The following is a 15434-nucleotide window of genomic DNA, read 5'->3' on the forward strand; positions in this document are numbered from 1 at the left end:
AGTATTAAGTTCATTGTTTTCAGTTTGTCTTTCTGGCGACATCCCACATTTATGCTCTGCACATTCCTGACACTTGATTTCATGTCCATCGTTCATGCTGCTCCTTTTGTCCATGCCAAGTAAGTTTTTGTTTATTAATGCCACAGTTAGTGTTTTTTGTTGTTCATAGTTTCTGCCTTTGTGCAAGTATTTGTTTTCATAGCCAAGTTGTTTCTCCGCCACTGTGCGCGCTTTTCTTTTTTTTGATAGTAATAAATAAATCATGTACTCCCCTTCACGCCAAATCTTTTGCACCTCGGGAGAACAAACCACGCCATAGTCCAAGTCCTGACAACTAGTAACTGTAACTAGTTACTGGTTTTCAGTAACTAACCCAACACTGGATGTATTATACTGTAAGTGTGTTCATGTTCGAAATAAACTAAAGAAAGAAAGAAAGAAGAAAGGCGCAGTGGAAACAGCTTTAGAAGAGCAAAAATGCTCATTATGGACAAGGAAACGCACACAAAAAAAACATCCTCACAAGGAACTTTCATGAGTCCTTGGTATCTAAAAATCACTTTTTGAAAAAGCCCGACAATATAAGAGTTGCTGTTTGTGAGCGTGTGGGAGTTACTCAGCGGCCCGCTTTGAATTCCTGTCGCCCGGCATTGTTTGTGAAGGCGCTTTATGTCTCAAACAGATGAAAAAAACAACCAACAAAAAACAGCAGCGTCGGATAAAAAGACGGCGGGAAGGCAAAAGAGAGACAACTCGGCAATTTGCTCCATACATCTCACTTGTCGCCTCCTGGTGCGCTCTCCGATGTGATCCATCACGGCCATGATTGGAGGCGGAGGTCAAGTTAGCATCTGGGCCCGTTTGGGGAGCACCACGGTGAGAGCCTGGACACGCTTGGCCTGTTTAAGGTGATGCAAACACTTCCTGATGGATGAAGAGCTGCCTTTCCATCCATCATCCTTCCACCATGAAGGGCCCTAATCTTCTGCAAACACAATCCTCCCTCATCTTACCCCCAGCGTTTCCGGGCGGCGGCCTGCTTGTATCGGACGCAACCCAACGACCGCTCTCCGAGGGGCGTCGGGAGGGAATCGCTCGGCGTACCTGTTCCGAAATTTACCCGCGCTCTGACATGAGTAATGCACGAGCAAACGTTTGTTGACGTGCCATTAATTGGTATCAGCGCGGACGCCGGCGTGTTCGCGCCGACGAGACGACGGAGGTTCAACGTAGGTGAGGCGCGGATTAATCATGCCGAGGTCGTCACGCTCTGTGCGGGGTCGGCGCTGGCGGTGCATCACACTCGCGCGCGAGATGACGATGATTTGTAATATTCCGGCTTCACTCTGGATTTGTGTCACTTCACTCAGCTGTGAGCGCCGCCTGGAGCTGTTGGAGTTTGACTTATTTAATTCTACGTGTAGATCAATTATTTTCTCCCCCCACAAGAAGAAAACACCATAAATAGTATCAGTTATCTATAAAATTGTTATAAGTACACCTCTGCATAACATTGTATCCTTATTAAAGGGGGAACATTATCACCAGACCTATGTAAGCATCAATATATACCTTGATGTTGCAGAAAAAAGACCATATATTTTTTTAACCGATTTCCGAACTCTAAATGGGTGAATTTTGGCGAATTAAACGCCTTTCTAATATTCGCTCTCGGGACATGACGTGACGTCGCATCGGGAAGCAATCCGCCATTTTCTCAAACACCGAGTCAAATCAGCTCTGTTATTTTCCGTTTTTTTCGACTGTTTTCCGTACCTTGGAGACATCATGCCTCGTCGGTGTGTTGTCGGAGGGTGTAACAACACGATCAGGGACTGATTCAAGTTGCACCAGTGGCCCAAAGATGCAAAAGTGGCAAGAAATTGGACGTTTGTTCCGCACTCTTTACCGACGAAAGCTATGTTACGACAGAGATGGCAAGAATGTGTGGATATCCTGCGACACTCAAAGCAGATGCATTTCCAACGATAAAGTCAAAGAAATCTGCCGCCAGACCCTCATTGAATCTGCCGGAGTGTGTGAGCAATTCAGGGACAAAGGACCTCGGTAGCACGGCAAGCAATGGCGGCAGTCTGTTCCCGCAGACGAGCGAGCTAAACCCCCTGGATGTCTTGGCTCACACCGTCCCTTATGCCACCGAAGATGATCAAGAGAAGAATATCGACCCTAGCTTCCCTGGCCTGCTGACATGAGGGTATGTCTACAGAATATATTAATTGATGAAAATTGGGCTGTCTGCACTCTCAAAGTGCATGTTTTGCCAAATGTATTTCATATGCTGTAAACCTAGTTCATAGTTGTTAGTTTCCTTTAATGCCAAACAAACACATACCAATCGTTGGTTGGAAGACGATCGCCGAATTCGTCCTCGCTTTCTCCCGTGTCGCTGGCTGTCGTGTCGTTTTCGTCGTTTTCGCTTGCATGCGGTTCAAACCGATATGGCTCAATAGCTTCAGTTTCTTCTTCAATTTCATTTTCGCTACCTGCCTCCACACTACAACCATCCGTTTCAATACATTCGTAATCTGTTGAATCGCTTAAACCGCTGAAATCTGAGTCTGAATCCGAGCTAATGTCGCTATAGCTTGCTGTTCTTTCCGCCATGTTTGTTTGTGTTGGCTTCACTATGTGACGTCACAGGAAAATGGACGGGTGTATATAACGATGGTTAAAATCAGGCACTTTGAAGCTTTTTTTAGGGATATTGCGTGATGGGTAACATTTTGAAAAAAACTTCGAAAAATATAATAAGCCACTGGGAACTGATTTTTAATGGTTTTAACAATTCTGAAATTGTGATAATGTTCCCCTTTAACTTATTAATTGTATATATTGTATATATCAGTGGTTTTCAACCTTTTTTCAGTGATGTACCCCCTGTGAAATGTTTTTTAATTCAAGTACCACCTAATCAGAGCAAAGCATTTTTGGTTGAAAAAAAGTTTCTGATTTATTAAATTGTATAACAGTGCAAAAATATTGCTCATTTGTAGTGGTCTTTCTTGAACTATTTGGAAAAAAAGATAGGTTTGTATTTATATTTATAAAGGATTTTTGAATTGTTGCTATTTTTAGAATATTTTTAAAAAAAATCTCACCCCATTTGAGAACCACTGGTATATATTATATAAAAATACAATATAATAATAATATAATATTGTTACGATCCGCTGCCCGGATCAGAGTTTGTTTATGTTGTGTCACGTGTTTTCAGCACCTTGAGTTTAGTTTGTTTCTGTTGCCATGACGGCAGATTGTGTGCACCTGCCTCTGGTTAGTGTTCGGGACGCGCACCTGTTGCCCGGGCGCTAATCAGAGGGCTATTTAGTCTTTGCTCTGGCCTCACTCTGTCTGGCTTCGTAGTTTGTTCCCATACAACTGTTAACGACTACTTTGATTCTGCTAGCTTTTCACGCTATGCTATTTTTTCCTGCTAGCTCCCACGCTAGTCCTTTTGTTTTGCCTTTTGTGCTACATGCATGTTTTTTGTTTATCCATCATATGATTTATATTTAAAATAAATCATTTTCCTACCTGCAAGCTGTGTCCGAAGCCGTCTGCATCCTTGGGAGAACCACACCCGCATCACTATGCGACCAAGTCGTTTCAGTACGAAGCCAGCAAAAAACAATTCTCCCGCACTGGCTAACGAGGAGTTGGACGAAGGTACGCTCATGGTGTTGCGAGCGATGGAAGCCGAGACGCTTCGCTATTCGACGGAGGAGAGGTCGAATCTCATGTGGGCACCTGGAGGCTCTCTTATCCCCATCGATTCCCTCTGGTCGGAAGACATCGCCGCTACACCGCAGTACCGTGCGCGCCGTCAAAGACGGAAGCCGGCCAGGAGGTCTTTCCCTCGCCGCCAAGACGCGCCGCTCCTGCAAACTCCTCCCCCGGACCGAAGCAAGCTACATGCAGCTCAAACTTCCCCTCCTCAGATGTTTGGCAACCCAATCGACCACTTCGCCAAACAGTTTTCCGATTGGGCTGTCAGTCACATGGACAATTGCAACAATGACGTCATTTCATTGGCGCCCCCCGAAGAGGTAACTCCGCCCACTCCCGATGACATCATTGAGCAAGAATTTTTTTTTCCATCTTCTAATTCTTTCTGTCAGCCAATACCAAATGACTTTCATTCTAAGATAAGACATTATCAGGACATTTTTATTAAGTGTAAGTCGAGTCAGTCACATTCTGATTTTCAGACTCCACCTCCAGTGACTTTGGTTCCGCCCCCAGTGACTATTGCTCCGCCCACTGCACATATTTTTCCCCCCTGTGCTCTCACCCAATCTCAAGTGGGGGATGATAATAGTCAATTTGGACAATTTGAAGAAGAGTATACCCCCCTCCATACCTCCCCCCACCCACCCTTGAAGACGGTTCCAAACCGCAAAGAGCGCGTCTGGTATCCGCGTCTTGAGGGGGGGGCTAGTACTGGGAACTGTGCTAGTGCGGTGGCACAACTTCGGCGTACTAAGCCGCAACCACCTGCACGGCCACCGCCACCAGTTTTTCGGCGTGCTAAGCCGCAACCCCCTGCACGGCCACCGCCACCAGTCTTTCAGCGTGCCAAGCCGCAACCTCCTGCACGGCCACCGCCACCAGTCCTTTGGCCTGCTAAGCCACAACCGCCAGCTAGGCCACCTCCTGCTGCACCTCGGCTAGCACCTGTTCCTGCACCTCGGCTGACACACCAAGCTTCGTCTCCTGTACCTCCACCACGCCAAGCTCCACCATGCCAAGTTCCTCGGCTGGTTCTCACACCAGCGCCGGCTCCACGGCTGGTTCCCACACCAGCGCCGGCTCCACGGCTGGTTCCCACACCAGCGCCGGCTCCAAGGCTGGTTCTCACACCAGCGCCGGCTCCAAGGCTGGTTCTCACACCAGCACCGACTCCAAGACCAACCCCTGTCCCGGCTCCAAGGCTGGTTCCCACACCAGCGCCGGCTCCAAGGCTGGTTCCCACACCAGCGCCGACTCCAAGGCTGGTTCCCACACCAGCGCCGGCTCCAAGGCTGGTTCCCACACCAGCGCCGGCTCCAAGGCTGGTTCCCACACCAGCGCCGGCTCCACGGCTGGTACCCACACCAGCGCCGGCTCCAAGGCTGGTACCCACACCAGCGCCGGCTCCACGGCTGGTACCCACACCAGCGCCGGCTCCACGGCTGGTACCCACACCAGCGCCGGCTCCACGGCTGGTACCAGAACCTGCACCTGCTCCACGGCTGGTACCAGAACCTGCACCTGCTCCACGGCTGGTACCAGAACCTGCACCTGCTCCACGGCTGGTACCAGAACCTGCACCTGCCTCCACGGCGACGACGTCTCCTCCTGCCTCCACGGCGACGACGTCTCCTCCTGCCTCCACGGCGACGACTGCTCCTCCTACCTCCACGGCGACGTCGGCTCCTCCTGCTTCCACGGCGACGTCGGCTCCTCCTGCTTCCACGGCGACGTCGGCTCCTCCTGCTTCCACGGCGACGTCGGCTCCTCCTGTTTCCACGGCGACGTCTGCTCTCTCCTCGTCTTCGTCTCAGCGACCTCGAGTGGTCTGGCTGCGCAAGCGGCGCTCTCGGAGGTTTGTTTATGGACGCCAGTGGCGCAAACAGCAGGGACACCCGAGACGTAGTCGTAGAACTCTCCGGCTGCTGAACTTCTGGCGCCACTCACGCCCACCTTCTCGGCAGCCACGAATGTGGCCTTTCCGTGGTCGCCCGCCTCGCCTGCGGCAGCGGCGTTCCACTCGCCACCTGACTCTTCCCCGGTGGATTCGGGGACACGTGGCCTGGCGACCCACCACCAAAGCCTCCCTCCACCCTCCCTTGACTCTTGAACTGTTTATTGTTTGTTGGGTTCTAGTTTTATTTAGTGTCAAGGGACATCTGGAATCTGTCCTTTAAGGGGGGGGTACTGTTACGATCCGCTGCCCGGATCAGAGTTTGTTTATGTTGTGTCACGTGTTTTCAGCACCTTGAGTTTAGTTTGTTTCTGTTGCCATGACGGCAGATTGTGTGCACCTGCCTCTGGTTAGTGTTCGGGACGCGCACCTGTTGCCCGGGCGCTAATCAGAGGGCTATTTAGTCTTTGCTCTGGCCTCACTCTGTCTGGCTTCGTAGTTTGTTCCCATACAACTGTTAACGACTACTTTGATTCTGCTAGCTTTTCACGCTATGCCATTTTTTCCTGCTAGCTCCCACGCTAGTCCTTTTGTTTTGCCTTTTGTGCTACATGCATGTTTTTTGTTTATCCATCATATGATTTATATTTAAAATAAATCATTTTCCTACCTGCAAGCTGTGTCCGAAGCCGTCTGCATCCTTGGGAGAACCACACCCGCATCACTATGCGACCAAGTCGTTTCAAATATATCACTATATATTATATACTGTATAAATAATATGTAAATATTACATATATGTTATATTTTATATTGCTACTATGGTACATTTTTAGTCGACTTTATACCTGCATTAACCTTTCCATCCTTACCCTTTCCATTCTTTGTAACTGAGCTACTGTGTGGAACAATTTCCCTGTGGATCAATAAAGTTTGTCTAAAGCTAAGTCTAAGTTCCTACAGCCTGTGAATGAGCACAAAACATAATATTTGTCATCTCCATCACTTGTTTGCTCCGCTTTTGACACAAGAGGTGATCAAACGCTCCCTTTTGGACAAAGATAAGACCTTCCGGAGGAAAGTTCTGTGGTCAGATGAAACAAAAATTGAGCTGTTTGGCCACAATACCCAGCAATATGTTTGGAGGAGAAAAGGTGAGGCCTTTAACCGGTAGTATTATCCTTTGTAACTGAGCTACTGTGTGGAACAATTTCCCTTGTGGATCAATAAAGTTTGTCTAAGTCTAACATTAAAGAAAAGGAGAAAAAAATAAATACAGATAAACTAATAACCAAAAATGACTGTAAAATGGTTTTCAGTCTGGAACAGAAATTATTTCAAGTGCATCAATTTGCCTGAAATGACAAAAATAAATCTTGATTTTAACTATAATTTAAAAAAAAAAAAATTTAATTTTTTTTTAATAGATTTTAAGTATTTAATTAACTCAATGAATAATAATTTATTTATAATAGTAATTTATGATAATCTCACTGGATCGGTTCGCAGCCGAGTGTGAAGCGACTGGGATGATAATCAGCACCGAGTCCATGGTTCTCGCCTGGAAAAGGGTGGAGTGCCATCTCCGGGTTGGGGGAGGAGACTCTGCCCCAAGTGGAGGAGTTCAAGTACCTCGGAGTCTTGTTGACGAGTGAGAAGGGTGGATCGTGAGATCGACAGGTGGATCAGTGCGACGTCTTCAGTAATGCGGACGCTGTATCGATCCGTTGTGGTGAAGAAGGAGCTGAGCCGGAAGGCAAAGCTCTCAATTTACCGGTCGATCTACGTTCCCATCCTCACCTATGGTCACAAGCTTTGGGTTATGACCGAAAGGACAAGAGTAAAAGTGGCCGATATGAGTTTCCTCCGCCGGGTGGCGGGGCTCTCCTTTAGAGATAGGGTGAGAAGCTCTGTCATCCGGGGGGAGCTCAAAGTAAAGCTGCTGCTCCTCAACATGGAGAGGAGCCAGTTGAGGTGGTTCGGGCATCTGCTCAGGATGCCACCCGAACTCCTCCCTAGGGAGGTGTTTAGGGCACGTCCGACCGGTAGGAGGCCACGGGGAAGACTCAGGACACGTTGGGAAGACTATGTCTCCCGGCAGGCCTGGGAATGCCTCGGGATCCCCCGGGAGGAGCTGGACGAAGTGGCTGGGGAGAGGGAAATCTTGGCTTCCCTGCTTAGGCTGCTGCCCCCGCGACCCGACCTCGGATAAGCGAGAGATGATGAATGGATAATATAATAATATGATATATCAGTGAATATTATATACTGTATATATAACATGTAAATATTACATATATATTTTATATTGCTACTCTGGTACATTTTTAGTCGACTTTATACTATTTTGTTTTCGCCCTCTTTTTGTGCCCTTGTGCACATTATCCTTTCCATCCTTACCCTTTCTATCCTTTGTAACTGAGCTACTGTGTGGAACAATTTCCCTTGTGGATCAATAAAGTTTGTCTCAGTCTAACATTGAAGAAAAGGAAAAAAAAGAAATACAGATAAACTTGTAACAAAAAAATTACAGTAAAATGGTTTTCAGTCTGTTTTCAGTGCATCAATTTGATTTGAACTATAAATGTTTTTTTGTTTTTTCTTTGTTTTTTTTAACAGATTTTAAGTATTTAATTAACTCAATGAATAATAATTTCAGATTGATCATTGACATTAACTCAGGAGCACATTATGTACAATTTTAACTAAGGATGTCTGATAATATCGGCCTGCCGATATTATCGGCCGATAAATGCGTTAAAATGTAATATCGGAAATTATCGGTATCGTTTTTTTTTTTTATCGGTATCGTTGTTTTTTTATTTTTATTTTTATTTTTTATTAAATCAACACAAAAAACACAAGATACACTTATAATTAGTGCACTAACCCAAAAAAACCTCCCTCCCACACTCATTCACACTCATTCACACGAAAGGGTTGTTTCTTTCTGTTATTAATATTCTGGTTCCTACATTATATATCAATATATATCAATACAGTCTGCAAGGGATACAGTCCGTAAGCACACATGATTGTGCGTGCTGCTGGTCCACTAATAGTACTAACCTTTAACAGTTAATTTTACTAATTTTCATTAATTACTAGTTTCTATGTAACTGTTTTTATATTGTTTTACTTTCTTTATTATTCAAGAAAATGTTTTTAATTTATTTATCTTATTTTATTATTATTTTTAAAAAGTACCTTATCTTCACCATACCTGGTTGTCCAAATTAGGCATAATAATGTGTTAATTCCGTGACTGCATATATCTGTTGATATCGGTATCAATTGACATCGGTATCGGTAATTAAAGAGTTGGACAATATCGGAATATCGGATATCGGCAAAAAGCCATTATCGGACATCCCTAATTTTAACCTACTTTTCACTGATTTTAATTTTTTTTAAATCAGCAATGATAGGAAAATAGGAAACATGTATTTTTGTCTAACTCCACTCCACTTGTAATAAGAAAAAAACAAGCCAAATGTTGCCATAATCAGCTACAGTCGGAATGAAAAAACAACACATGACTAAATTGAACTATCATTTAATTGTGACGTCATCAAACCGGAAATCTAAAACCGGAAGTCCACCCACATTCGCCTATTAGCGCTATACAGCGTTAGCATGTTAACTGATTTACTCAAACCCTCACGTTAACTGGCAGGTAAAGTATGTTTCTTTCCCACCGTTCTTACCTTTCCCTATGCTTAATAAACATAAGTGTTCGAACGCTATCATGTGAAGTCGTTGCAGTGTTTTAGAATTATATAAATATGGGGGTTAGCTAGCGTAGCTAAATTAGCATCCGCCATTTTGGCTTCCTTTCATCCTGCCTTAATCTACTTTTGAAACTTTTTTTTTTAACACAACAGCGACATAAAAGACGTGAACACATATAAATGAGTGTTAAATTTATTTATAGATTATTGTGAATGCTTTGGGGCATTCACACATGGTTTTCTACACCAAAAGTTCATCTATTTAAACGTATTATTCTCCTCCAGATTTTGGCGCACTTTACCATACTTATTTTTCACCCGATTCAAACCGTTCCAACTTCAAACTGTTCAGCCTATTAGTGAATTGCGGGCTTTCCCTTGACAAATTCCAAAAATTCTCAGATTTCCCAGAATTCCAGGTTTTCCCAGACATTTTTCCCATTCAAAATGAATTGGCCATTTTTCAAACTTCCACCATTTCCACATTTTTCAACCGATTCAAACCAATTCCGCCTTCAACACATTCCACCATCCTGGAAATGTAAACTTCCTCTTTTCCAAGTTCAAAGAAATTCGAGGATTTTCCAGAATTCCTGGTTTTCCAAAGCCCTACTTCGACCCTTTTTTCTGACAACTACTCCTTCCACATTTTTTAAGGCATTTCAACTAGGGATGTCCGATAATGGCTTTTTGCCGATATCCGATATTCCGATATTGTCCAACTCTTAATTACCGATAATGATATCAACCGATACTGCTATATATACAGTCGTGGAATTAACACATTATTATGCCTAATTTGGACAACCAGGTATGGTGAAGATAAGGTCCTTTAAAAAAAAAAAATGTATAAAATAAAATATGATAAATAAATTTAAAACATTTTTTTGAATAAAAAAGAAAGTAAAACAATATAAAAACAGTTACATAGAAACTAGTAATAAATGAAAATGAGTCAAATTAACTGTTAAAGGTTAGTACTATTAGTGGACCAGCAGCACGCACAATCATGTGTGCTTACGGACTGTATCCCTTGCAGACTGTATTGATATATATTGATATATAATGTAGGAACCAGAATATTAATAACAGAAAGAAACAACCCTTTAGTGTGAATGAGTGTAAATGGGGGAGGGAGGTTTTGTGGGTTGGTGTACTAATTGTAAGTGTATCTTGTGTTTTTTATGTTGATTTAAAAAAAACAGCAACCCGATACCGCTATATATACAGTCGTGGAATTAACACACTATTATGCCTAATTTGGACAACCAGGTATGGTGAAGATAAGGTCCTTTTTTTAAAAAAAATGTATAAAATAAGATAAATAAATTAAAAACATTTTTTTGAATAAAAAAGAAGTAAAACAATATAAAAACAGTTACATAGAAACTAGTAATGAATGAAAATGAGTAAAATTAACTTTAAAAGGTTAGTACCGTTAGTGGACCAGCAGCACGCACAATCATGTGTGCTTACGGACTGTATCCCTTGCAGACTATATTGATATATATTGATATATAATGTAGGAACCAGAATATTAATAACAGAAAGAAACAACCCTTTTGTGTGAATGAGTGTAAATGGGGGAGGGAGGTTTTTTGGGTTGGTGTACTAATTGTAAGTGTATCTTGTGTTTTTTATGTTGATTTAATAAAAAAACCAATACCAATAATAAAAAAACCGATACCGATAATTTCCGATATTACATTTTAAAGCATCTCTAATTTTAACCGTTCCACCGTCAAAACATTCCTCTTAATCAGGACAAAAAAAGGTAGTTGTTTTTTGAACTGGAACAATTCCCGGTTTTCCCGAAATTCCAGGAACTCCGTAATACCATTTCTCAATTCAACATGTTACTACTTCAACATTTTTTGACCGATTTGGAAAAATTCCAACACCAACTATTTCAACTCATTCAGACCATTCAAGTTTTTTACTATTTTCCAAAAAATTCCCGCTTTTCCTGAAATTCCCAAATTTTTTCGGAAATTCAATGGGACATTCTTTAAAGTTCCACAACTACCACATTTGTCATCTGATTCAAACTGTTCACACTTCAAAATATTAATCCTGTTTGGGAATTGTGTGCTCTACTTCAGTGGTCCCCAACCACTGGGCTGCGACCCGGTACCGGTCCGTGGATCGATTGGTACTGGGCCGCACAAGAAAATGAAAAAAAATGAAAAAAAATGTTTTTTTATTTTTATTGAATCAACATAAAAAACACAAGATACACTTACAATTAGTGCACCAACCCAAAAACAACTCCCTCCCCCATTGTTTTGGCAAACTCTACATAAGGCCAAAGCCTTCACCCAAGCAGAAGGGCCTCATGTCCAAATGTCAGTTTGGCTCCCATTTCCCCCCAGAGGACAGAACTGGAATTACTGAAAACATTTCCCAACAGCTGAAGACCATCAGTAATCAGGAAGGCTCTCACCTGAAGCAATCAAATCCACTCTTTTTAAGTCTGCAGCTCCTGCTCAGACTTCAGGCCAACAAACACTGCTCGAGGAGATTTTGACAAATACAGTAGAGACAACTGTTTAAAGAGACCAGGGTGGCTGACGGTGAGATTACTTTTATTATTTTGATGTTTTTGATTTGATGTGTTGAATTTATTTTAATTGCTAAGTGGTTGTTAAATGTTAAATGTTAAATGTGGGCTATACCGAGGATGTCGTTGTGGCTTGTGCAGCCCTTTGAGACACTTGTGATTTAGGGCTATATAAATAAACATTGATTGATTGACTGATTGATAAATGTTTAAATGCCAAATCCGAGCTGTTAAAGGTCACTATATGTACTTTTGGAAACACTTTTACTTTAAAAAATGGTTTATTTTAATTTGTTTATATTGGTCCCTAATTGCTTTTGTATTTGTCCACCTTTTTTCAAAGGTTTTTCACCTTACAACTATTCAATGAAAAAAAGAGACAATCAAGTCCAAAATAAAAGGATAAACAGAGATTTGTCTCATCATTGGATTAAAACAAGGAGTGAAGTCCCAGTGTAACCCCTGGTCAAAAAGTCAAACCCTTTTCAGGTTAGGGGAGAAAACAAACAAACAAAACATAACTTGACACCCATTGACTCTCATTAACACTCATTCGCACAAAAGGGTTGTTTCTTTCTGTTATTAATATTACTGGTTCCTACATTATATATCAATATAGTCTGCAGGGATACAGTCCGTAAGCACACATGATTGTATTTTTTTATGACAAAAAAACAAAACACACACCCCCTCCCACCCTGGTCCGTGGGACAAATTTTCAAGCGTTGACCGGTCCACAGTTACAAAAAGGTTGGGGACCACTGCTCTACTTCAACAATTCTAAAAAAAATTCCAGGATTTCAGTTAAATTTGGAGCATTCACACGCAATTTCTTCAGGAATTGCCTCATCTAAGTTACAAATAAACTTCTCAAGCTGCTCAATGTGCACCTGCTGCTGAAGATTGTATAAAAATGCTAAGTTTTAAATGGAAAATCCCTCCTCATAATCACCTAAACTTAAAATGCTTTACTTTGTTGTTTTGACAGGCGTGCTTAAAGCAAGATTCATAAGCTTGGACCATGGTGCGCCTTTTAATGGACCTCAATCTGCAGGCCAGAGTTCATTAAGCCGCATCACTTTGCACCACATCATCATTTGACTGGTGAGTGTCCGCAGTTTGTACATGGTGGTGACCTTTCACAAGTTCATTAAACACTTCCTCATTTAAATAGGAGCCTAATAAGTGACAGCCCTGAGGCGCTGCTGAGGAGGCTGCAGAAGGGCTTGTGTAAGTATGTTTGCCAAGTGTCTTTTTTTTTTTTTTGTTGCAATTGTGCTTCTTCAGCTGTTGATCCACTCCAGCTGCTTTTTGATTAGCCGCTGCACCAAAAGAACAGGAATTATTTGACCCGCTCTTGTCCAATTTTGCACGCCTCAGCATTCCCAAATCAATGCGGAACCAAAACAAGAACACCGAAAAAAACAGATCCCTCACATCAATTTCTGTGTTTTTGACTCCTACGCCTAAGCGAGCGCACTCTATCCCGTGCACCGCCAGCGTCTTTGTGATGGTGGGCTGCCTGCCAGCAATGCGGGTGAAACCGGGTGGCCGCTCTCTTGAGTGTATAATCACTCTTATCTCCGCCGTGTTCCCACGGGCTCAAACCATCAATCCGGCGGGGGTGAAAGCTGCCGGGAGGGAGGAAAAAAATAAGACGTTTTTGTGAGTTATCAGAGGGAACAACAAAACAAGCCTCAAATGTTGGTCCGCGGTGCTGTCATCACATTCCTCACAGCCGCAGGTTGGACATCCTAAAAGGTTTCTTACCCAATAGCAACAATGATGTTTCTTTCGCACATTGTCAGTCCTGTGCAACACCGGTGCAACAATGGCTTCAGTTCATGATGAAAAGATGCAGAAGGTGCTGTAAACCTAAAAATATGTACCGTATTTTTCCGAGTATAAGTCGCACCGGAGTATAAGTCGCACCTGCCGAAAATGCATAATAGAAAAAGAAAAAAACATATAAGTCGCACTGGAGCCCGGCCAAACTATGAAAAAAAACTGCGACTTATAGTCCGAAAAATACGGTAGTTCGCTGCCACGGACTCACCTGTTACTTCACTCGTTGTAATGAACTCCAATTCTACACAAAATGTCCTTTTTAAAAATAGCAGATTCTTGTTCAAAAATACCGTCTTTGTCCTTCTGAATGGTCGCAGTGTTTTAGCGGCTTGTAACAGCTAATGTGGATTTATCTACTTTCTATTTTGAGTGTTTTTCAATGTCTAATCCAGTGCTTGTCAATAGTTTTGTATGTCCCCCCCTAAGAAGAATAAATAAGTACACCACTGCAAAAACAAAATCACCTTACAACAAAAAATTACTTTAACATTGAGAGGAGCCAGATGAGGTGGTTCGGGCATCTGGTCAGGATGCCACCCGAATGCCTCCCTAGGGAGGTGTTTAGGGCACGTCCGACCGGTAGGAGGCCACAGGGAAGACCCAGGACACGTTGGGAAGACCATCTCTCCCGGCTGGCCTGGGAACGCCTCGGGATACCCCGGGAGGAGCTGGACGAAGTGGCTGCAAAGAGGGAAGTCTGGGCTTCCCTGCTTAGGCTGCTGCCCCTGCCACCCGACCTCGGATAAGCGGAAGAAGATGGATGGATGGATGGATGGAACATTTGTTTTTTTTAGTCTATCAGAAAATAAATTACGCAAAAAAATTAAATTATTGACTGACTTGAGCTATGTGAAACTGAAAAATTACAATTATATAAACTTAACTTATACACACACCATAATGATACTCGTATGTTGAAGCACATCAAGCGGTGCGGCTTTGTACATTACCAGAGTCGTACTAAAACATTCTATATTTTCAATGGAACATATAAAATGTTGGTGTTGTTTACTTGAGTCATATTGCAATCTACAATTATCTCTTGTGTGTGACTGCCATTATATTGCAGCCTACACTTATCTCTTGTGTGCGACTGCCATCTACTGGTCACACTTATTTACTTACTTGCCTTGATAGCCGAGAGGATTATAATCAGGTTACTTTTAATGTTTTTCTTCTGGTCCTTATTTTCCATAGGTCATACAAATATCAATAATTATCAATATCCACCAATATAAAACTTATATCGCAATAGTGGTCAGCCATATCACCCAGCCCTTGTGAAAAGTTAACTAAAAAGAAGTAAAGTACTATGTATTCTTTCGCTGCACGCACGTAACAAATTTATTTTCTAACAAATTTAATTTTAGCTGTGCGATGTCATCACTAATCAAATATAAATGAAATGTTTGTCTTGCAGAATCACCATTCACCTATCCATCATCTCTATTGGCTGTGCTTTGCTGTCAGGGAAGAGAAGCCATCTGAGGTGCTATAAGTTAATAGGTGGACTCACCTTGGGAGAGAAGACTATCAGAGGTAAGTAAAAGGATTCAATGCACTCGCACTAAGTGGAACTATACAGGCTAAATACGATCATGCAGGCAGCTCAGTCAATTCCAGGCTGCATGCTGGATTTTAAATAAGAGCA

At 42.7% G+C, this 15434-nt stretch overlaps 1 long non-coding RNA gene across 3 annotated transcripts in view; it reads left to right on the top strand.

The window, feature by feature from the left end:
• The first annotated feature begins 9242 nt into the window (after nucleotides 1-9242).
• LOC133609488 (uncharacterized) overlaps nucleotides 9243-15434 on the top strand; it is a 165065-nt gene continuing 158873 nt past the window's right edge. For 2 of the 3 annotated variants that reach the window (XR_009815718.1, XR_009815717.1), the window contains exons 1-4: nucleotides 9243-9320; nucleotides 12924-13039; nucleotides 13110-13165; nucleotides 15204-15322. This is a non-coding gene — a long non-coding RNA (uncharacterized lncRNA). Of the gene's footprint in view, nucleotides 9321-11872; nucleotides 11949-12923; nucleotides 13040-13109; nucleotides 13166-15203; nucleotides 15323-15434 lie in introns of those variants that run through there. The other variant, XR_009815719.1, reaches the window with a different exon arrangement.

The sequence above is a fragment of the Nerophis lumbriciformis genome, linkage group LG07, assembly GCF_033978685.3.
Source record: "Nerophis lumbriciformis linkage group LG07, RoL_Nlum_v2.1, whole genome shotgun sequence".
In the NCBI taxonomy this organism is placed as follows: Eukaryota; Metazoa; Chordata; class Actinopteri; order Syngnathiformes; family Syngnathidae; genus Nerophis; species Nerophis lumbriciformis.